General features: G+C 51.9%; 1 long non-coding RNA gene across 1 annotated transcript in view; it reads left to right on the top strand.

Moving 5' to 3' along the window:
* LOC138504689 (uncharacterized) overlaps window positions 1-22,006 on the top strand; it is a 299,984-nt gene that overhangs the window by 159,095 nt on the left and 118,883 nt on the right. The gene's annotated exons all lie outside the window — the stretch shown is intronic.

The raw sequence follows: 22,006 nt of genomic DNA, 5'->3' as shown, positions 1-22,006 counted from the left end.
GGTGGCTTGGACACCCGAGGCCCATATCTGTAAGTTGCGCCGGTCGGCAGAATGTCTGAGATTTCCCTCTGACTACAGACTTGGGGTTACTTGTGTTTTAGGCTTTCCCCTTGGCGGCCAGGTAGGTGCACCCACACATGTGAGGTACCGTTTTCATCGGGACACCTGTGGGAACGCGGGACGGTAGGCCATGTGTTGTGGGGGGCGTGTTTTGATGGGTGAGTCGAGCGAAATGTGAGGAAAATGCGTATTTTTTCCCACATTTCGGACTTTGCGGGGGTGTCTGGGTAATAAATTCTGGGGCGATTTGGGCATATCATACCTCTGCGGATTCCCACGGGTGTCCTCTTTCCGGAAATGCATGGGGTTCCCTGTTTTCCTTGGTGGCTTGGACACCCGAGGCCCATATCTGTATGATGTGAGAGTGTGACATTTCCGGTGTGAAAACAGACTTGGGGTTACTTGTGTTTTAGGCTTTCCCCTTGGCAGCCAGATAGGTGCACGCACACATGTGAGGTACCGTTTTCATCGGGACACCTGTGGGAACACGGGACGGTAGGCCATGTGTTGTTGGGGGCGTGTTTCGATGGGTGCGTCGAGCGAAATGTGCGGAAAAAGCGTTTTTTTCCCCACATTTCGGACTTTGCAGGGGTGTCTGGGTAATAAATTCTGGGGCAATTTGGGCATATCATACCTCTGCGGATTCCCACGGGTGTCCTCTTTTCGGAAATGCATGGGGTTCCCTGTTTTCCTCAGTGGCTTGGACACCCGAGGCCCATATCTGTACATTGTGCCGGTCGGCAGAATGTCTGAGTTTTCCCTCTGAAAACAGACTTGGGGTTACTTGTGTTTTAGGCTTTCCCCTTGGCGGCCAGGTAGGTGCACCCACACATGTGAGGTACCGTTTTCATCGGGACACCTGTGGGAACGCGGGACGGTAGGCCATGTGTTGTGGGGGGCGTGTTTCGATGGGTGAGTCGAGCGAAATGTGAGGAAAATGCGTATTTTTTCCCACATTTCGGACTTTGCGGGGGTGTCTGGGTAATAAATTCTGGGGCGATTTGGGCATATCATACCTCTGCGGATTCCCACGGGTGTCCTCTTTCCGGAAATGCATGGGGTTCCCTGTTTTCCTTGGTGGCTTGGACACCCGAGGCCCATATCTGTATGATGTGAGAGTGTGACATTTCCGGTGTGAAAACAGACTTGGGGTTACTTGTGTTTTAGGCTTTCCCCTTGGCGGCCAGGTAGGTGCACCCACACATGTGAGGTACCGTTTTCATCGGGACACCTGTGGGAACACGGGACGGTAGGCCATGTGTTGTGGGGGGCGTGTTTCGATGGGTGAGTCGAGCGAAATGTGAGGAAAATGCGTATTTTTTCCCACATTTCGGACTTTGCGGGGGTGTCTGGGTAATAAATTCTGGGGCGATTTGGGCATATCATACCTCTGCGGATTCCCACGGGTGTCCTCTTTCCGGAAATGCATGGGGTTCCCTGTTTTCCTTGGTGGCTTGGACACCCGAGGCCCATATCTGTATGATGTGAGAGTGTGACATTTCCGGTGTGAAAACAGACTTGGGGTTACTTGTGTTTTAGGCTTTCCCCTTGGCGGCCAGGTAGGTGCACCCACACATGTGAGGTACCGTTTTCATCGGGACACCTGTGGGAACGCGTGACGGTAGGCCATGAGGCCATGTGTTGTGGGGGGCGTGTTTCGATGGGTGCGTCGAGCGAAATGTGCGGAAAAAGCGTTTTTTTCCCCACATTTCGGACTTTGCAGGGGTGTCTGGGTAATAAATTCTGGGGCAATTTGGGCATATCATACCTCTGCGGATTCCCACGGGTGTCCTCTTTTCGGAAATGCATGGGGTTCCCTGTTTTCCTCGGTGGCTTGGACACCCGAGGCCCATATCTGTACATTGTGCCGGTCGGCAGAATGTCTGAGTTTTCCCTCTGAAAACAGACTTGGGGTTACTTGTGTTTTAGGCTTTCCCCTTGGCGGCCAGGTAGGTGCACCCACACATGTGAGGTACCGTTTTCATCGGGACACGTGTGGGAACGCGGGACGGTAGGCCATGTGTTGTGGGGGGCGTGTTTCGATGGGTGAGTCGAGCGAAATGTGAGGAAAATGCGTATTTTTTCCCACATTTCGGACTTTGCGGGGGTGTCTGGGTAATAAATTCTGGGGCGATTTGGGCATATCATACCTCTGCGGATTCCCACGGGTGTCCTCTTTCCGGAAATGCATGGGGTTCCCTGTTTTCCTTGGTGGCTTGGACACCCGAGGCCCATATCTGTATGATGTGAGAGTGTGACATTTCCGGTGTGAAAACAGACTTGGGGTTACTTGTGTTTTAGGCTTTCCCCTTGGCGGCCAGGTAGGTGCACCCACACATGTGAGGTACCGTTTTCATCGGGACACCTGTGGGAACGCGTGACGGTAGGCCATGTGTTGTGGGGGGCGTGTTTCGATGGGTGCGTCGAGCGAAATGTGTGGAAAAAGCGTTTTTTTCCCCACATTTCGGACTTTGCAGGGGTGTCTGGGTAATAAATTCTGGGGCAATTTGGGCATATCATACCTCTGCGGATTCCCACGGGTGTCCTCTTTTTGGAAATGCATGGGGTTCCCTGTTTTCCTCGGTGGCTTGGACACCCGAGGCCCATATCTGTACATTGTGCCGGTCGGCAGAATGTCTGAGTTTTCCCTCTGAAAACAGACTTGGGGTTACTTGTGTTTTAGGCTTTCCCCTTGGCGGCCAGGTAGGTGCACCCACACATGTGAGGTACCGTTTTCATCGGGACACCTGTGGGAACGCGGGACGGTAGGCCATGTGTTGTTGGGGGCGTGTTTCGATGGGTGAGTCGAGCGAAATGTGAGGAAAATGCGTATTTTTTCCCACATTTCGGACTTTGCGGGGGTGTCTGGGTAATAAATTCTGGGGCGATTTGGGCATATCATACCTCTGCGGATTCCCACGGGTGTCCTCTTTCCGGAAATGCATGGGGTTCCCTGTTTTCCTTGGTGGCTTGGACACCCGAGGCCCATATCTGTATGATGTGAGAGTGTGACATTTCCGGTGTGAAAACAGACTTGGGGTTACTTGTGTTTTAGGCTTTCCCCTTGGCGGCCAGGTAGGTGCACCCACACATGTGAGGTACCGTTTTCATCGGGACACCTGTGGGAACGCGTGACGGTAGGCCATGTGTTGTGGGGGGCGTGTTTCGATGGGTGCGTCGAGCGAAATGTGCGGAAAAAGCGTTTTTTTCCCCACATTTCGGACTTTGCAGGGGTGTCTGGGTAATAAATTCTGGGGCAATTTGGGCATATCATACCTCTGCGGATTCCCACGGGTGTCCTCTTTTCGGAAATGCATGGGGTTCCCTGTTTTCCTCGGTGGCTTGGACACCCGAGGCCCATATCTGTACATTGTGCCGGTCAGCAGAATGTCTGAGTTTTCCCTCTGAAAACAGACTTGGGGTTACTTGTGTTTTAGGCTTTCCCCTTGGCGGCCAGGTAGGTGCACCCACACATGTGAGGTACCGTTTTCATCGGGACACCTGTGGGAACGCGGGACGGTAGGCCATGTGTTGTTGGGGGCGTGTTTCGATGGGTGAGTCGAGCGAAATGTGAGGAAAATGCGTATTTTTTCCCACATTTCGGACTTTGCGGGGGTGTCTGGGTAATAAATTCTGGGGCGATTTGGGCATATCATACCTCTGCGGATTCCCACGGGTGTCCTCTTTCCGGAAATGCATGGGGTTCCCTGTTTTCCTTGGTGGCTTGGACACCCGAGGCCCATATCTGTATGATGTGAGAGTGTGACATTTCCGGTGTGAAAACAGACTTGGGGTTACTTGTGTTTTAGGCTTTCCCCTTGGCGGCCAGGTAGGTGCACCCACACATGTGAGGTACCGTTTTCTTCGGGACACCTGTGGGAACGCGTGACGGTAGGCCATGTGTTGTGGGGGGCGTGTTTCGATGGGTGCGTCGAGCGAAATGTGCGGAAAAAGCGTTTTTTTCCCCACATTTCGGACTTTGCAGGGGTGTCTGGGTAATAAATTCTGGGGCAATTTGGGCATATCATACCTCTGCGGATTCCCACGGGTGTCCTCTTTTCGGAAATGCATGGGGTTCCCTGTTTTCCTCGGTGGCTTGGACACCCGAGGCCCATATCTGTACATTGTGCCGGTCGGCAGAATGTCTGAGTTTTCCCTCTGAAAACAGACTTGGGGTTACTTGTGTTTTAGGCTTTCCCCTTGGCGGCCAGGTAGGTGCACCCACACATGTAAGGTACCGTTTTCATCGGGACACCTGTGGGAACGCGGAACGGTAGGCCATGTGTTGTTGGGGGCGTGTTTCGATGGGTGAGTCGAGCGAAATGTGAGGAAAATGCGTATTTTTTCCCACATTTCGGACTTTGCGGGGGTGTCTGGGTAATACATTCTGGGGCGATTTGGGCATATCATACCTCTGCGGATTCTCACGGGTGTCCTCTTTCCGGAAATGCATGGGGTTCCCTGTTTTCCTTGGTGGCTTGGACACCCGAGGCCCATATCTGTACGATGTGAGAGTGTGACATTTCCGGTGTGAAAACAGACTTGGGGTTACTTGTGTTTTAGGCTTTCCCCTTGGCGGCCAGGTAGGTGCACCCACACATGTGAGGTACCGTTTTCATCGGGACACCTGTGGGAACGCGTGACGGTAGGCCATGTGTTGTGGGGGGCGTGTTTCGATGGGTGCGTCGAGCGAAATGTGCGGAAAAAGCGTTTTTTTCCCCACATTTCGGACTTTGCAGGGGTGTCTGGGTAATAAATTCTGGGGCAATTTGGGCATATCATACCTCTGCGGATTCCCACGGGTGTCCTCTTTTCGGAAATGCATGGGGTTCCCTGTTTTCCTCGGTGGCTTGGACACCCGAGGCCCATATCTGTACATTGTGCCGGTCGGCAGAATGTCTGAGTTTTCCCTCTGAAAACAGACTTGGGGTTACTTGTGTTTTAGGCTTTCCCCTTGGCAGCCAGGTAGGTGCACCCACACATGTGAGGTACCGTTTTCATCGGGACACCTGTGGGAACGCGGGACGGTAGGCCACGTGTTGTGGGGGGCGCGTTTCGACGGGTGCGGCGAGCGAAATGTGCGGAAAAAGCGGTTTTTTCCCCACATTTCCGACTTTGCAGGGCTGTCTGGGTAAAAAAATCTGGGGCGATGGGCGCAAATCACACCTCTGCGGATTCCCACGGGTGTCCTCTTTTCGAAAATGCATGGGGTTCCCTGTTTTCCTCGGTGGCTTGGACACCCGAGGCCCATATCTGTAAGTTGCGCCGGTCGGCAGAATGGACAACAGACTTGGGGTTACTTGTGTTTTAGGCTTTCCCCTTGGCGGCCATGTAGGTGCACCCACACATGTGAGGTACCGTTTTCATCGGGACACCTGTGGGAACGCGGGACGGTAGGCCATGTGTTGTGGGGGGCGCGTTTCGATGGGTGCGGCGAGCAAAATGTGCGGAAAAAGCGTTTTTTTCCCCACATTTCCGACTTTGCAGGGCTGTCTGGGTAAAAAAATCTGGGGCGATGGGCGCAAATCACACCTCTGCGGATTCCCACGGGTGTCCTCTTTTCGAAAATGCATGGGGTTCCCTGTTTTCCTCGGTGGCTTGGACACCCGAGGCCCATATCTGTAAGTTGCGCCGGTCGGCAGAATGTCTGAGATTTCCCTCTGACAACAGACTTGGGGTTACTTGTGTTTTAGGCTTTCCCCTTGGCGGCCAGGTAGGTGCACCCACACATGTGAGGTACCGTTTTCATCGGGACACCTGTGGGAACGCGGGACGGTAGGCCACGTGTTGTGGGGGGCGCGTTTCGATGGGTGCGGCGAGTGAAATGTGCGGAAAAAGCGGTTTTTTCCCCACATTTCCGACTTTGCAGGGCTGTCTGGGTAAAAAAATATGGGGCGATGGGCGCAAATCACACCTCTGCGGATTCCCACGGGTGTCCTCTTTTCGAAAATGCATGGGGTTCCCTGTTTTCCTCGGTGGCTTGGACACCCGAGGCCCATATCTGTAAGTTGCGCCGGTCGGCAGAATGGACAACAGACTTGGGGTTACTTGTGTTTTAGGCTTTCCCCTTGGCGGCCAGGTAGGTGCACCCACACATGTGAGGTACCGTTTTCATCGGGACACCTGTGGGAACGCGGGACGGTAGGCCACGTGTTGTGGGGGGCGCGTTTCGACGGGTGCGGCGAGCGAAATGTGCGGAAAAAGCGGTTTTTTCCCCACATTTCCGACTTTGCAGGGCTGTCTGGGTAAAAAAATCTGGGGCGATGGGCGCAAATCACACCTCTACGGATTCCCACGGGTGTCCTCTTTTCGAAAATGCATGGGGTTCCCTGTTTTCCTCGGTGGCTTGGACACCCGAGGCCCATATCTGTAAGTTGCGCCGGTCGGCAGAATGTCTGAGATTTCCCTCTGACAACAGACTTGGGGTTACTTGTGTTTTAGGCTTTCCCCTTGGCGGCCAGGTAGGTGCACCCACACATGTGAGGTACCGTTTTAATCGGGACACCTGTGGGAACGCGGGACGGTAGGCCACGTGTTGTGGGGGGCGCGTTTCGATGGGTGCGGCGAGTGAAATGTGCGGAAAAAGCGGTTTTTTCCCCACATTTCCGACTTTGCAGGGCTGTCTGGGTAAAAAAATCTGGGGCGATGGGCGCAAATCACACCTCTGCGGATTCCCACGGGTGTCCTCTTTTCGAAAATGCATGGGGTTCCCTGTTTTCCTCGGTGGCTTGGACACCCGAGGCCCATATCTGTAAGTTGCCCCGGTCGGCAGAATGGACAACAGACTTGGGGTTACTTGTGTTTTAGGCTTTCCCCTTGGCGGCCAGGTAGGTGCACCCACACATGTGAGGTACCGTTTTCATCGGGACACCTGTGGGAACGCGGGACGGTAGGCCACGTGTTGTGGGGGGCGCGTTTCGACGGGTGCGGCGAGCGAAATGTGCGGAAAAAGCGTTTTTTTCCCCACATTTCGGACTTTGCAGGGCTGTCTGAGTAAAAAAATCTGGGGCGATGGGCGCAAATCACACCTCTGCGGATTCCCACGGGTGTCCTCTTTTCGAAAATGCATGGGGTTCCCTGTTTTCCTCGGTGGCTTGGACACCCGAGGCCCATATCTGTAAGTTGCGCCGGTCGGCAGAATGTCTGAGATTTCCCTCTGACAACAGACTTGGGGTTACTTGTGTTTTAGGCTTTCCCCTTGGCGGCCAGGTAGGTGCACCCACACATGTGAGGTACCGTTTTCATCGGGACACCTGTGGGAACGCGGGACGGTAGGCCACGTGTTGTGGGGGGCGTGTTTCGATGGGTGCGGCGAGTGAAATGTGCGGAAAAAGCGGTTTTTCCCCACATTTCCGACTTTGCAGGGCTGTCTGGGTAAAAAAATCTGGGGCGATGGGCGCAAATCACACCTCTGCGGATTCCCACGGGTGTCCTCTTTTCGAAAATGCATGGGGTTCCCTGTTTTCCTCGGTGGCTTGGACACCCGAGGCCCATATCTGTAAGTTGCGCCTGTCGGCAGAATGTCTGAGATTTCCCTCTGCCAACAGACTTGGGGTTACTTGTGTTTTAGGCTTTCCCCTTGGCGGCCAGGTAGGTGCACCCACACATGTGAGGTACCGTTTTCATCGGGACACCTGTGGGAACGCGTGACGGTAGGCCATGTGTTGTGGGGGGCGTGTTTCGATGGGTGCGGCGAGCGAAATGTGCGGAAAAAGCGTTTTTTTTCCCCATATTTCCGACTTTGCAGGGCTGTCTGGGTAAAAAAATCTGGGGCGATGGGCGCAAATCACACCCCTGCGGATTCCCACGGGTGTCCTCTTTTCGAAAATGCATGGGGTTCCCTGTTTTCCTCGGTGGCTTGGACACCCGAGGCCCATATCTGTAAGTTGCGCAGGTCGGCAGAATGTCTGAGATTTCCCTCTGACAACAGACTTGGGGTTACTTGTGTTTTAGGCTTTCCCCTTGGCGGCCAGGTAGGTGCACCCACACATGTGAGGTACCGTTTTCATCGGGACATCTGTGGGAACGCGGGACGGTAGGCCATGTGTTGTGGGGGGCGTGTTTCGATGGGTGCGGCGAGCGAAATGTGCGGAAAAAGTGTTTTTTTCCCCACATTTCTGACTTTGCAGGGCTGTCTGGGTAAAAAAATCTGGGGCGATGGGCGCAAATCACACCTGTGCGGATTCCCACGGGTGTCCTCTTTTCGAAAATGCATGGGGTTCCCCGTTTTCCTCGGTGGCTTGGACACCCGAGGCCCATATTTGCATGATGTGAGAGTGTGACATTTCCGGTGTGAAAACAGACTTGGGGTTACTTGTGTTTTAGGCTTTCCCCTTGGCGGCCAGGTAGGTGCACCCACACATGTGAGGTACCGTTTTCATCGGGACACCTGTGGGAACGCGGGACGGTAGGCCATGTGTTGTGGGGGGCGTGTTTTGATGGGTGAGTCGAGCGAAATGTGAGGAAAATGCGTATTTTTTCCCACATTTCGGACTTTGCGGGGGTGTCTGGGTAATAAATTCTGGGGCGATTTGGGCATATCATACCTCTGCGGATTCCCACGGGTGTCCTCTTTCCGGAAATGCATGGGGTTCCCTGTTTTCCTTGGTGGCTTGGACACCCGAGGCCCATATCTGTATGATGTGAGAGTGTGACATTTCCGGTGTGAAAACAGACTTGGGGTTACTTGTGTTTTAGGCTTTCCCCTTGGCAGCCAGATAGGTGCACGCACACATGTGAGGTACCGTTTTCATCGGGACACCTGTGGGAACACGGGACGGTAGGCCATGTGTTGTTGGGGGCGTGTTTCGATGGGTGCGTCGAGCGAAATGTGCGGAAAAAGCGTTTTTTTCCCCACATTTCGGACTTTGCAGGGGTGTCTGGGTAATAAATTCTGGGGCAATTTGGGCATATCATACCTCTGCGGATTCCCACGGGTGTCCTCTTTTCGGAAATGCATGGGGTTCCCTGTTTTCCTCAGTGGCTTGGACACCCGAGGCCCATATCTGTACATTGTGCCGGTCGGCAGAATGTCTGAGTTTTCCCTCTGAAAACAGACTTGGGGTTACTTGTGTTTTAGGCTTTCCCCTTGGCGGCCAGGTAGGTGCACCCACACATGTGAGGTACCGTTTTCATCGGGACACCTGTGGGAACGCGGGACGGTAGGCCACGTGTTGTGGGGGGCGCGTTTCGACGGGTGCGGCGAGCGAAATGTGCGGAAAAAGCGTTTTTTTCCCCACATTTCCGACTTTGCAGGGCTGTCTGGGTAAAAAAATCTGGGGCGATGGGCGCAAATCACACCTTTGCGGATTCCCACGGGTGTCCTCTTTTCGAAAATGCATGGGGTTCCCTGTTTTCCTCGGTGGCTTGGACACCCGAGGCCCATATCTGTAAGTTGCGCCGGTCGGCAGAATGTCTGAGATTTCCCTCTGACAACAGACTTGGGGTTACTTGTGTTTTAGGCTTTCCCCTTGGCGGCCAGGTAGGTGCACCCACACATGTGAGGTACCGTTTTCATCGGGACACCTGTGGGAACGCGGGACGGTAGGCCACGTGTTGTGGGGGGCGCGTTTCGATGGGTGCGGCGAGTGAAATGTGCGGAAAAAGCGGTTTTTTCCCCACATTTCCGACTTTGCAGGGCTGTCTGGGTAAAATAATCTGGGGCGATGGGCGCAAATCACACCTCTGCGGATTCCCACGGGTGTCCTCTTTTCAAAAATGCATGGGGTTCCCTGTTTTCCTCGGTGGCTTGGACACCCGAGGCCCATATCTGTAAGTTGCGCCGGTCGGCAGAATGGACAACAGACTTGGGGTTACTTGTGTTTTAGGCTTTCCCCTTGGCGGCCAGGTAGGTGCACCCACACATGTGAGGTACCGTTTTCATCGGGACACCTGTGGGAACGCGGGACGGTAGGCCACGTGTTGTGGGGGGCGCGTTTCGACGGGTGCGGCGAGCGAAATGTGCGGAAAAAGCGGTTTTTTCCCCACATTTCCGACTTTGCAGGGCTGTCTGGGTAAAAAAATCTGGGGCGATGGGCGCAAATCACACCTCTGCGGATTCCCACGGGTGTCCTCTTTTCGAAAATGCATGGGGTTCCCTGTTTTCCTCGGTGGCTTGGACACCCGAGGCCCATATCTGTAAGTTGCGCCGGTCGGCAGAATGTCTGAGATTTCCCTCTGACAACAGACTTGGGGTTACTTGTGTTTTAGGCTTTCCCCTTGGCGGCCAGGTAGGTGCACCCACACATGTGAGGTACCGTTTTCATCGGGACACCTGTGGGAACGCGGGACGGTAGGCCACGTGTTGTGGGGGGTGTGTTTCGATGGGTGCGGCGAGTGAAATGTGCGGAAAAAGCGGTTTTTTCCCCACATTTCCGACTTTGCAGGGCTGTCTGGGTAAAAAAATCTGGGGCGATGGGCGCAAATCACACCTCTGCGGATTCCCACGGGTGTCCTCTTTTCGAAAATGCATGGGGTTCCCTGTTTTCCTCGGTGGCTTGGACACCCGAGGCCCATATCTGTAAGTTGCGCCGGTCGGCAGAATGTCTGAGATTTCCCTCTGCCAACAGACTTGGGGTTACTTGTGTTTTAGGCTTTCCCCTTGGCGGCCAGGTAGGTGCACCCACACATGTGAGGTACCGTTTTCATCGGGACACCTGTGGGAACGCGTGACGGTAGGCCATGTGTTGTGGGGGGCGTGTTTCGATGGGTGCGGCGAGCGAAATGTGCGGAAAAAGCGTTTTTTTTCCCCATATTTCCGACTTTGCAGGGCTGTCTGGGTAAAAAAATCTGGGGCGATGGGCGCAAATCACACCCCTGCGGATTCCCACGGGTGTCCTCTTTTCGAAAATGCATGGGGTTCCCTGTTTTCCTCGGTGGCTTGGACACCCGAGGCCCATATCTGTAAGTTGCGCAGGTCGGCAGAATGTCTGAGATTTCCCTCTGACAACAGACTTGGGGTTACTTGTGTTTTAGGCTTTCCCCTTGGCGGCCAGGTAGGTGCACCCACACATGTGAGGTACCGTTTTCATCGGGACACCTGTGGGAACGCGGGACGGTAGGCCATGTGTTGTGGGGGGCGTGTTTCGATGGGTGCGGCGAGCGAAATGTGCGGAAAAAGCGTTTTTTTCCCCACATTTCCGACTTTGCAGGGCTGTCTGGGTAAAAAAATCTGGGGCGATGGGCGCAAATCACACCTGTGCGGATTCCCACGGGTGTCCTCTTTTCGAAAATGCATGGGGTTCCCCGTTTTCCTCGGTGGCTTGGACACCCGAGGCCCATATTTGCATGATGTGAGAGTGTGACATTTCCGGTGTGAAAACAGACTTGGGGTTACTTGTGTTTTAGGCTTTCCCCTTGGCGGCCAGGTAGGTGCACCCACACATGTGAGGTACCGTTTTCATCGGGACACCTGTGGGAACGCGGGACGGTAGGCCATGTGTTGTGGGGGGCGTGTTTTGATGGGTGAGTCGAGCGAAATGTGAGGAAAATGCGTATTTTTTCCCACATTTCGGACTTTGCGGGGGTGTCTGGGTAATAAATTCTGGGGCGATTTGGGCATATCATACCTCTGCGGATTCCCACGGGTGTCCTCTTTCCGGAAATGCATGGGGTTCCCTGTTTTCCTTGGTGGCTTGGACACCCGAGGCCCATATCTGTATGATGTGAGAGTGTGACATTTCCGGTGTGAAAACAGACTTGGGGTTACTTGTGTTTTAGGCTTTCCCCTTGGCAGCCAGATAGGTGCACGCACACATGTGAGGTACCATTTTCATCGGGACACCTGTGGGAACACGGGACGGTAGGCCATGTGTTGTTGGGGGCGTGTTTCGATGGGTGCGTCGAGCGAAATGTGCGGAAAAAGCGTTTTTTTCCCCACATTTCGGACTTTGCAGGGGTGTCTGGGTAATAAATTCTGGGGCAATTTGGGCATATCATACCTCTGCGGATTCCCACGGGTGTCCTCTTTTCGGAAATGCATGGGGTTCCCTGTTTTCCTCAGTGGCTTGGACACCCGAGGCCCATATCTGTACATTGTGCCGGTCGGCAGAATGTCTGAGTTTTCCCTCTGAAAACAGACTTGGGGTTACTTGTGTTTTAGGCTTTCCCCTTGGCGGCCAGGTAGGTGCACCCACACATGTGAGGTACCGTTTTCATCGGGACACCTGTGGGAACGCGGGACGGTATGCCATGTGTTGTGGGGGGCGTGTTTCGATGGGTGAGTCGAGCGAAATGTGAGGAAAATGCGTATTTTTTCCCACATTTCGGACTTTGCGGGGGTGTCTGGGTAATAAATTCTGGGGCGATTTGGGCATATCATACCTCTGCGGATTCCCACGGGTGTCCTCTTTCCGGAAATGCATGGGGTTCCCTGTTTTCCTTGGTGGCTTGGACACCCGAGGCCCATATCTGTATGATGTGAGAGTGTGACATTTCCGGTGTGAAAACAGACTTGGGGTTACTTGTGTTTTAGGCTTTCCCCTTGGCGGCCAGGTAGGTGCACCCACACATGTGAGGTACCGTTTTCATCGGGACACCTGTGGGAACGCGTGACGGTAGGCCATGTGTTGTGGGGGGCGTGTTTCGATGGGTGCGTCGAGCGAAATGTGCGGAAAAAGCGTTTTTTTCCCCACATTTCGGACTTTGCAGGGGTGTCTGGGTAATAAATTCTGGGGCAATTTGGGCATATCATACCTCTGCGGATTCCCACGGGTGTCCTCTTTTCGGAAATGCATGGGGTTCCCTGTTTTCCTCGGTGGCTTGGACACCCGAGGCCCATATCTGTACATTGTGCCGGTCGGCAGAATGTCTGAGTTTTCCCTCTGAAAACAGACTTGGGGTTACTTGTGTTTTAGGCTTTCCCCTTGGCGGTCAGGTAGGTGCACCCACACATGTGAGGTACCGTTTTCATCGGGACACCTGTGGGAACGCGGGACGGTAGGCCATGTGTTGTTGGGGGCGTGTTTCGATGGGTGAGTCGAGCGAAATGTGAGGAAAATGCGTATTTTTTCCCACATTTCGGACTTTGCGGGGGTGTCTGGGTAATAAATTCTGGGGCGATTTGGGCATATCATACCTCTGCGGATTCCCACGGGTGTCCTCTTTCCGGAAATGCATGGGGTTCCCTGTTTTCCTTGGTGGCTTGGACACCCGAGGCCCATATCTGTATGATGTGAGAGTGTGACATTTCCGGTGTGAAAACAGACTTGGGGTTACTTGTGTTTTAGGCTTTCCCCTTGGCGGCCAGGTAGGTGCACCCACACATGTGAGGTACCGTTTTCATCGGGACACCTGTGGGAACGCGTGACGGTAGGCCATGTGTTGTGGGGGGCGTGTTTCGATGGGTGCGTCGAGCGAAATGTGCGGAAAAAGCGTTTTTTTCCCCACATTTCGGACTTTGCAGGGGTGTCTGGGTAATAAATTCTGGGGCAATTTGGGCATATCATACCTCTGCGGATTCCCACGGGTGTCCTCTTTTCGGAAATGCATGGGGTTCCCTGTTTTCCTCGGTGGCTTGGACACCCGAGGCCCATATCTGTACATTGTGCCGGTCGGCAGAATGTCTGAGTTTTCCCTCTGAAAACAGACTTGGGGTTACTTGTGTTTTAGGCTTTCCCCTTGGCGGCCAGGTAGGTGCACCCACACATGTGAGGTACCGTTTTCATCGGGACACCTGTGGGAACGCGGGACGGTAGGCCATGTGTTGTTGGGGGCGTGTTTCGATGGGTGAGTCGAGCGAAATGTGAGGAAAATGCGTATTTTTTCCCACATTTCGGACTTTGCGGGGGTGTCTGGGTAATAAATTCTGGGGCGATTTGGGCATATCATACCTCTGCGGATTCCCACGGGTGTCCTCTTTCCGGAAATGCATGGGGTTCCCTGTTTTCCTTGGTGGCTTGGACACCCGAGGCCCATATCTGTATGATGTGAGAGTGTGACATTTCCGGTGTGAAAACAGACTTGGGGTTACTTGTGTTTTAGGCTTTCCCCTTGGCGGCCAGGTAGGTGCACCCACACATGTGAGGTACCGTTTTCATCGGGACACCTGTGGGAACGCGTGACAGTAGGCCATGTGTTGTGGGGGGCGTGTTTCGATGGGTGCGTCGAGCGAAATGTGCGGAAAAAGCGTTTTTTTCCCCACATTTCGGACTTTGCAGGGGTGTCTGGGTAATAAATTCTGGGGCAATTTGGGCATATCATACCTCTGCGGATTCCCACGGGTGTCCTCTTTTCGGAAATGCATGGGGTTCCCTGTTTTCCTCGGTGGCTTGGACACCCGAGGCCCATATCTGTACATTGTGCCGGTCGGCAGAATGTCTGAGTTTTCCCTCTGAAAACAGACTTGGGGTTACTTGTGTTTTAGGCTTTCCCCTTGGCGGCCAGGTAGGTGCACCCACACATGTGAGGTACCGTTTTCATCGGGACACCTGTGGGAACGCGGGACGGTAGGCCATGTGTTGTTGGGGGCGTGTTTCGATGGGTGAGTCGAGCGAAATGTGAGGAAAATGCGTATTTTTTCCCACATTTCGGACTTTGCGGGGGTGTCTGGGTAATAAATTCTGGGGCGATTTGGGCATATCATACCTCTGCGGATTCCCACGGGTGTCCTCTTTCCGGAAATGCATGGGGTTCCCTGTTTTCCTTGGTGGCTTGGACACCCGAGGCCCATATCTGTATGATGTGAGAGTGTGACATTTCCGGTGTGAAAACAGACTTGGGGTTACTTGTGTTTTAGGCTTTCCCCTTGGCGGCCAGGTAGGTGCACCCACACATGTGAGGTACCGTTTTCATCGGGACACCTGTGGGAACGCGTGACGGTAGGCCATGTGTTGTGGGGGGCGTGTTTCGATGGGTGCGTCGAGCGAAATGTGCGGAAAAAGCGTTTTTTTCCCCACATTTCGGACTTTGCAGGGGTGTCTGGGTAATAAATTCTGGGGCAATTTGGGCATATCATACCTCTGCGGATTCCCACGGGTGTCCTCTTTTCGGAAATGCATGGGGTTCCCTGTTTTCCTCGGTGGCTTGGACACCCGAGGCCCATATCTGTACATTGTGCCGGTCGGCAGAATGTCTGAGTTTTCCCTCTGAAAACAGACTTGGGGTTACTTGTGTTTTAGGCTTTCCCCTTGGCGGCCAGGTAGGTGCACCCACACATGTGAGGTACCGTTTTCATCGGGACACCTGTGGGAACGCGGGACGGTAGGCCATGTGTTGTTGGGGGCGTGTTTCGATGGGTGAGTCGAGCGAAATGTGAGGAAAATGCGTATTTTTTCCCACATTTCGGACTTTGCGGGGGTGTCTGGGTAATAAATTCTGGGGCGATTTGGGCATATCATACCTCTGCGGATTCCCACGGGTGTCCTCTTTCCGGAAATGCATGGGGTTCCCTGTTTTCCTTGGTGGCTTGGACACCCGAGGCCCATATCTGTATGATGTGAGAGTGTGACATTTCCGGTGTGAAAACAGACTTGGGGTTACTTGTGTTTTAGGCTTTCCCCTTGGCGGCCAGGTAGGTGCACCCACACATGTGAGGTACCGTTTTCATCGGGACACCTGTGGGAACGCGGGACGGTAGGCCATGTGTTGTTGGGGGCGTGTTTCGATGGGTGCGTCGAGCGAAATGTGCGGAAAAAGCGTTTTTTTCCCCACATTTCGGACTTTGCAGGGGTGTCTGGGTAATAAATTCTGGGGCAATTTGGGCATATCATACCTCTGCGGATTCCCACGGGTGTCCTCTTTTCGGAAATGCATGGGGTTCCCTGTTTTCCTCGGTGGCTTGGACACCCGAGGCCCATATCTGTATGATGGGAGAGTGTGACATTTCCGGTGTGAAAACAGACTTGGGGTTACTTGTGTTTTGGGCTTTCCCCTTGGCGGCCAGGTAGGTGCACCCACACATGTGAGGTACCGTTTTCATCGGGACACCTGTGGGAACGCGGGACGGTAGGCCATGTGTTGTGTTTGTGTGGTTTTCATAACGTTTTGACCCATTTGCTGGAGCCCTTTGTCTCACAACCCTTTCTTTTCCCAAATGTGACCTACATTTAGTCGCTGCTTTAGCCACCATACACTTTTGTAACCTGCACAAGTCACCTACCCTTGAAAAGGTCTGCCTGTGCTCTTTCAAAAAATGTATGGCTGCCGTTCCTCACCACATTGGTTTTCCCAATTTACACATGCTAAGTGCGTCTGGTCAGGCCGTGAGCGTAAAACTCCTGTGTACCATGGCTCAGTGTTTGGCTTGTGGTATTGCTTGTTTTGTACAAACACTACAAAAATGGTATGCTCTCCTAACTGCAAGAGTCGGGGGAATGTAGCGGAGCATTGCTTTTCTCAAAATTCATAGAAGCCATTGCCGTACCAAGCCAACCATGTCCAACACATACCGTTTTTTTCAGTCATTTTCCCGCTTTTCCCCCATTCGATGGCAGTTTCCCCTACCTAGTTGTTGCCTGACCTATACAAATCACCCCTTCCTAAACTTGGAATTTTGTCTACTTTTCAGAAATATATGCCTTTCTGTCCTCCAATTTGGCTTTCCTGCCCTTTTCTTCCATTCCGTCCATGCATGTCCAATTGGCAAAAATGGCAAAAATCGCCTACCTCTCACAAAACGGTTGATATCCCCATCAAAATAATTTTTTTCCATTTCCACTCAACCTGTTCCTGAAAGCCAACACATTGGGGAACTCAGCACAGCAAACCATTTGTTCCTAGCTCTTACAAGGAAAAAACCACAGGCTTCTTTGTGCATCATTTTATTAGCATTTTTTGAAAAAACCCAAAAAGTTCGCACATTTTCCTTATTTTCTCTCACCCCCCTACAGCAACCTGGGATTCCTGGGTGGCGTTACGACCGCCTACATGTGGGAAGAAAAGGAGCCAAATTTGGCCGAGATATCTCATGTAACAAAAAAGTTACAAGCCATTGAATGGCCACATACCAAAATCACCAAAAAAGGCTCTGGCACTGGGGAGAAATACCCATGGCACTTAAAGGGTTAATGTGCATTATTATAAACAGAGGGTCACTGTTTATAATCACATAAGGTCACATAGTCCACAAGGCCTTCTGTGCACCCACTATCTACAACTCTCTCTCCCTAAATACTCTCCTTGTAGAGCCCTCCGCTTGTCCTCTTCCAACTCTCTGCGGGTGAACAGATTCTAAAAACAGAGATTTGGGTGTTGTTCTTTACCCTCTGCAGGTGCCTCCCTCTGGAACAGACTCCCTGCCTCTCTCTGTCTTGAGCCGGAGCACCTTAAGTTCCGTAAACTCCTCAAGACCTTCCTCTTCTCTTCCTCTTTCTTTCTCCCTCTCCCTTGTAAACCTCCACTCTATTCTCATCTACTTCTCTCCTCCCTCTCTCCCTAATTCGGCTCAGTTTGCTGACTGGTCACCTGGTGCACCTCCAGAGCCACACAGGTCTGAGGATCCCCCGCCAGTCCTGGAACTTGCCCCCAGGCCTCTGCACTCTGCTCCCCACTACTGCACTTCTGGAACTCGTTCCATGAGAAGGGTAACCTCTCTGCACTTAACCCAGGGCCCTGCTGGACTGGGCGCACTTGTTTCCTTCCCCCTCCCTTTCACTTCCTGTCTGCGCACCTACGAGGCCAGTGCGCTAGTTTTTGTTTCTGTATGTTCTTCCCCTTCTCTTACCCCCTTAACTTCTCACTCTCTGTCATGCACTTGCACCATCTGAAACGTTGTTGGCCTAGTACGGTAGTTTAAGGATTGTATGTTCTTCTCCCTCTCCTCCCCCCTTTCTCGCCTCCCTTCTTGTCATGCACTTGTACTAGTAGTAATGCCGTCAGGCCTAGTTTGCTAGTCATTTTTGCTAGATCATTCGGAAACTTCAAGCCCTAAGAATAACTGTGTTTTCCCTTGTTCTCTTCCCGCCTTGAAGCACTTCATTTGTGTATAAGCGCTTTACAAATAAACAATTACAAATACTGGTTGGTATGGTTGGGGGACTTCAATGATATCTCCTAGCGATATGTTGGTAGGCCACTTACAAGTTACAGCAACCTCTTAGCGGACTTGTCCGTCTAGTCACCTGTCGACCTGCATGGCTTCCTGTCTGTCTGCCTCCTTGTGTCTATGTGTTGGGGGTGTGGCTTAGAGGAGTGGTGTTAAACATTGAGTTTCAGTTATGAGACCACCTCTTTGTTGGAGGGGCAGATGTAAGCCTCGCAGCCTTATTTGTTGGAGGGAGGCTATTATGAAATCCCTTCTTTTGAGGGAGGGGAGGGCACATAGGTACACTCACAACACCCTTTTGTTTGATATAGACTCTTGTTAATCTCTGCCTTTTCAGGGGGGGCGGGACAGCCTCCAATGTGTTGGCAGGCTTGTTGAGAGAGAGGCAGGTGAAGTAACACAATATGAAGGAGCCAAGAAAGTATTTTTTAGAGGCGCATTCTATTGGTTATGTTTCAGTCTATATATTGTTCGATGGAGGGGGATTTGCTTTATATCCCCTCCTCTGGCATTGAAGGTGTATGGGTGTCTTTAACCCTCTTTTTAATCTATCTAGCTGTGGCCTTTCCTTGATCCCATACCCCACGACTGTCTCTGGCACCAAGTTCTGTATGTAGACTGGGTCCACAGTAAGCAAGAAGAGCTAGAGGTGCGTCATGCTGAACCTACCCTAGATCTATTCCTCCTGTTCTCTATAAACTGGCTAAAACATCCCTGCCCCCATCTTTTTTCACCTCCCACCATTTCATCTCCCACCTACCTTCTCCATTATCCGACCCATGAAGCGTGTGTCAGTTGAGGCTTTTGCTGCCACTTTCTCTCCCCCCTCCTCCTTCGGCTGACTCACACCCTGATACAGCCCTTTCTATGCTCCATTCTGCTGTGTATGATATTCTTGATGCTCTTGCCCCTGTCATGAGGATCCGCTTGAAGCCCAAAGCAAAGTGCAACTCCTGGCATGACTCAGACCTCGTCACCCTTAAACGCAAGTGCAGGGTGACTGAGAGGAAATCGAGTGCTTCCTGTACATCCTATGACAAACTAGCCTGCCGCCTGCTCCAAAGGCAATACCGGCTCTCTGTCCCCACCAAGAAGAGAGCCTTCATCCAAGCCTGCATCTCTGTGGCATCCAACAACTCGGCCGAACGCTTTAAAATCTGCAAGGAGCTGTCCAACCCTGCTGCAGTCTCTACCTCTCCTATCCCCTCCTAGGCCCTCTGCACGGTCGTGGCTTCTCTAAAACTCAGGACATCCTGTCCTCTCTCTCTTCCTCCCCTACTCCTCCCTCTACTCCCCTCTCTTCCTCTGGCCCTTCTGTTGCCACCTCTCCTCCCCCCTTCTCTGCCTTTCCCCTGTTCTCCCCAGATGAGGTTTCTTGACAAGGCTGATCTATCAAAGTCTTGTCAAAACAGGTTCTCCCCTGTTCCTCTCAAACCATCAAGGACCACATTGACACCCTGGCTCCTGCTTTGGCTGACTTCTGCAACCACTCCTTCACCACTGAAGTCTTCCCTTCCCCCGAAGCACTCCCTTGTGCACTCCCTTCTTAAGAAACCCTCTGCCGACCCTTCCTGCCCGGCTAACTATCACCCAATCTCCATCACTCCTTTCCTGAGCAAACTCCTGGAAAAGCTTGCCATCTCCCAGCTTAATCTTCACACTGAATCTGTTGGTTCTCTCCATGACCATCAGTCTGGCTACAGAGCTGCCAGAAGCACGGAAACTGCTCTTCTGAACATCTGTGAAGACCTTCTCTCCAACCTTAATCCCAACTCCCCTGTGTCCTTATCTTACTTGATCTCTCTTCTGCCTTTGACACGGTCAACCATTCCATCCTGTTCAACCGTCTCCGTGATAACCTGGGTATCACCGATCAGGCCCTGGCTTGGTTGACTTCTTTCCTCTCCGATCGACCCTCCCAGGTCCAACATGGGTATTTCCACTCCTCTATCTCTATCTCTGTCTCTACCTGTGGTGTTCCCCTGGGATCTAACCTCTCTCCTGGGCTGTTCAACCAATACCTGGCACTTCTTGCAACCGCATTACTGCTCTCTGCCCCAACTTTCAGTGCTATGCGAATGACACTCAACTAATTTTCAGGCTCCCTTCCGCCACCTCTTCTCCTTCTCCCATCTCTGACTGTTTGTCTGCTATCCAGGAGTAGTGTGCCGCCAATGATTTCTGCTTTAATGCCAGTAAGACTGAGATTCTCCTCATCAGCACACCTGCTCCCTCCTTTCCTGTTACTCTCTGGTCAGCCTCTTTTGGCTCACCTGTGAGGCTTAAAACCTTTGGGTCATCTTCGACTCCACACTCCTTCTCTCCTCACAACTCTGATGTCTCTAAAAAGTCACACTACCAGCTGCACCTTCTCAGAGATATTCTTCCTTTCCTCTCCTTACCCCAGAAGCTCACTGTCTCCAGAGCTCTGGTTATCTCTAGGAAAGAAAAAGATTCACCATAACCTTAATCTTTCTACAAAAAAGCGCTCATTGAATTACAGGCAAACAATAACATTACAGTCAAAACAGCCGACAAGGGAGGCAATATTGTGCTTCTTAGGACAGAAGATTACATCAAGATAGCAATGGAACACCTTGAAGATGCACCATGCTATGAGAAACTACAGCATAACCCAATACCACAACTACAAGCAGATTGGAAACTTATGAGTTGAAACTGGAAAGATAATGTTTTACTCACAGACGAGGAGTACCTTTATATGAGCATATCCTCTCCCATAATATCAATTATCTACTTTATACCAAAAATTCACAAAACATTCACAGATTTATCACCATGTCGGCCCATCATTAACAGCATTGGTTCTCTCACTGAAAGAATATCTGAATATATTGATCAACAACTACAACCATTGGCATCAGCGTTATCTTCTTTCATCAGAGACACCAAACATATCATCCAACAGTTAGAAACCATACATTGGGAATCAAATTATTGGCTTGTAACTTTGGACGTTTCAGCACTATATAACAGCATTCTCCACAACAAGGGACTCCATATTACTAATTACTTCCTGAAAACAAGATCGGTATCCTATTTTGAACAAAACCAAATGATTCGAGAAATGTTACATTTTACTTTATCCAACAATATTTTCATCTTCAACAAGCAACTATACATACAGATTCATGGAACCACCCTGGGGGCCAAGTTTGCCCCATCATATGCCAACCTATAAATGGGGCATTACGAACTTGAGCATGCATGGCAGCACCCAGCATTCACTCAGCACAACAATGTGTTTTTTTGGGGGTGATACATCGATTACATTATTTTGATTTGGAATGGCACTCATGCACAATTACTGGACTATTATAATCACCTTAACAACAATACATATAATTTGAAGCTTACTTCACAACAAAGCCAATCTCAAATATATTTTTCAGACATTCGACCTTTATATCCATGAAAACACAATTCACACCACCCTCTACATTAAACCAACTTCGGTAGGGGGGGCGCTGTTGCGCATGCTGCTTGATGTATCCAGTTGTGTGAGCTTCTGTGACTGCTGAGGCCATAAATCAGCTACATCCGCCAAAACTGTTCGATTCAACTCAAACTTTGGATAGAACTCATCTGAAGCCGTACACAACAAGGTGGCCAAAAATCGGAAAAATATGCGAGGGGAATTTCGAGATACATCGAGCTAAGAGAAGATCCACGTGAGGCGCGGAGCGCGGCTGGCGTGGACGAGAGACTCAGAGTTCTTTCACCGCTGGCCCTCTATTACACAGACCGGTGTGCACCGCAAACTACTGGCCTGTGTCCACAGACGAGACGGGTGCTTGGGCAGGAGACGAGGACCCATCAAGCCACCATCAGCAGACGCGGGCACACCGGGCCTCCCCGTAGAACGCCTGCGAGAAACACAGACTGCACCACAGACCCGAAGCACGGACACTGCCGAGAGTACGGTAAGGCGCGCTGTGCTGGGTC

The sequence above is a fragment of the Ambystoma mexicanum genome, chromosome 11 (genome assembly GCF_040938575.1).
Source record: "Ambystoma mexicanum isolate Mex_15411 chromosome 11, UKY_AmexF1_1, whole genome shotgun sequence".
In the NCBI taxonomy this organism is placed as follows: Eukaryota; Metazoa; Chordata; class Amphibia; order Caudata; family Ambystomatidae; genus Ambystoma; species Ambystoma mexicanum.
The sequence above is the reverse complement of the archived record's forward strand: the minus strand, read 5'-3'. Positions and strand labels throughout refer to the sequence as shown.